General features: G+C 38.6%; 1 pseudogene; it reads left to right on the forward strand.

Moving 5' to 3' along the window:
* The first annotated feature begins 1055 nt into the window (after positions 1-1055).
* On the forward strand, positions 1056-1841 carry LOC131276422 (proteasome subunit alpha type-3 pseudogene; annotated as a pseudogene).
* The last annotated feature ends 685 nt before the right edge of the window (positions 1842-2526 follow it).

Genomic DNA, 2526 nt, shown 5'->3' on the forward strand with positions numbered 1-2526 from the left:
CCAGTGCCACTCACAAGAATGCAAGTGGACCCAGAAGAACACAGAGCAAGTAACACAGAGAGCAGGAAGGGGAGAGAAATAAATAAATAAATATATCTTTATAAAAAATAGAAAAATAAAGGATATTACCAAGCTAGTGGTAAAAAAAAGCATGGTACTGGCATAAAGACAGATTAACCGGGAAACGGACTTTGGCCCAGTGGTTAGGGCATCTGTCTACCATATGGGAGGTCCGCGGTCCAAACCCCGGGCCTCCTTGACCCATGTGGAGCTGGCCATGCGCAGCGCTGATGCGCACAAGGAGTGCCGTGCCACGCAAGGGTGTCCCCCGCGTGGGGGAGCCCCACGCGCAAGGAGTGCGCCTGTGAGGAAAGCCGCCCAGCATGAAAAGAAAGAGCAGCCTGCCCAGGAATGGCACCGCCCACACTTCCCGTGCTGCTGACGACAACAGAAGCGGACAAAGAAACAAGACGCAGCAAATAGACACCAAGAACAGACAACCAGGGGAGGGGGGAAATTAAATAAATAAATAAATCTTTAAAAAAAAAAAAAGACAGATTAACCAAAGGAAATAAATTAAGAATTCAGAAATAGACCCTCATATCTATAGTCAAGTATTTTTGACAAGCCTTCAAGCCTTCCCAGCTAGGCCAGAACAGTCTACTCCCTTGGTGCAGGGAGACCTGGATATCCATAACCAAAAGAAAGAGGATGCCTATCTCAAACCTTACACAAAAATTAATTCAAAATGGGTCAAGACCTAAATATAAAAGAGACAACCATAAAAGTGCTAATAGAAAATGTAGGAAAACATCTTTGACATCTTGTGACCAGTGGTAGTTTCTTAAACTTTACACCCAAAGCATGAGCAACAAAATATAAAATAGATAAATGGGACTGCCTCAAAATTAAACACTTTTGCACCTCAAAGTATCTTTTCAAAAGGGTGAAAAGGCAGCCAATTCAATGGGAGAAAATCTTTGTCAATCACATATCCAGGGTAGTGGAAGCGTTTTGGGCCTGGAATCCTTACACAACCCAGTGGCTTTAACACAATGAGCTCTATCTGCACTGAGTATGACCTGTCAGCCTCTACACTCCCTCCTGACGGGAGAGTTTTTCAAGTTGGATATGCTATGAAGGCTGTGGAAAATAGTAGTACAGCTATTGGAATCAGATGTAAAGATGGTGTTGTCTTCGGAGTAGAAAAATTAGTCCTTTCTAAACTTTATGAAGAAGGTTCCAACAAACGGCTTTTTAATGTTGATCAGCATGCTGGAATGGCGGTAGTAGGTTTGTTGGCAGATGCTCGTTCTTTAGCAGACATAGCAAGAGAAGAAGCTTCTAACTTTAGATCTAACTTTGGCTGTAACATTCCACTCAAACATCTTGCAGACAGAGTGGCCATGTATGTTCATGCCCATACACTGTACAGTGCTGTTAGACCTTTTGGATGCAGTTTCATGTTCGGGTCTTACATTGTGAATGATGGTGCACAACTCTACATGATTGATCCATCGGGTGTTTCATATGGTTATTGGTAAAGCCAGGCAAGTTGCAAAGACAGAAATTGGAAAGCTTCAGATGAAAGAAATGACCTGCCGTGACGCTATTAAAGAAGTTGCAAAAATAATTTACATAGTACGTGATGAAGTTCAAGATAAAGCATTTGAACTAGAGCTCAGCTGGGTTGTTGAATTAACTAAAGGAAGATATGAAATTGTTTCAAAAGATATAAGGGAAGAAGCAGAGAAATATGCTAAGGAATCTTTGAAGGAAGAAGATGAATCTGATGATGATAATATGTAACATTTACATCTGCTTCTGTTTTAAATTTCTACATAGTCTCATGTAAACTATTTAGCCCAATGGATTATTATATGCCCAGTAATAAATTGCCATTAAATTTTTGTCTTATAATCATTGATGTTTGCTTAATATCTGCTTAACAAAATTAGTGTGGGCAATTGGGTACTGGTACTCAGAATTAAAATGCCTGCTTAAACATTCTTTAGAGGCTGTTGGATCATATGAATTTAAAACCCCAGTCCACTAATATAGAAGCAAAAAGTAACCTGCTGGGCTGTTGTTGCCCAGTTTTGTATTTAAATGATACTTGGTTATCCTCCTCTATTAAACTTTAGGTGTAATTTAGAAAAACAGATCCTACAACATGTGAGTCAAGAATGTTTCTCTTTTCCTTTATTGTCATAAGGAGGAGTGGATTTAAGAATTAAAGATCCTACTCTGTCACTTTTTAAAAAATTCACATATCCAGTAAGTGTTTAATATCCAAGATATACAAAGAAATTATACAACTCAAGAGTAAAAAGACAAACTTCCCAATTAAAAAATAGGCAAAAAACTTGAAAAGAAAATTGTCCAAAAAAGAAATACAAATGGTGAAGAAACACATGAAAAAAATGTTTTTCATTAACAATTAGGGAAATGCAAATGAGAACTACATGAGATATCATTTCACACCTATTACACCTGCCACTCTTAAAGTTGGAAAACTAAATGTTG

This window comes from Dasypus novemcinctus, chromosome 28, assembly GCF_030445035.2.
Source record: "Dasypus novemcinctus isolate mDasNov1 chromosome 28, mDasNov1.1.hap2, whole genome shotgun sequence".
NCBI classification, from domain to species: Eukaryota; Metazoa; Chordata; class Mammalia; order Cingulata; family Dasypodidae; genus Dasypus; species Dasypus novemcinctus.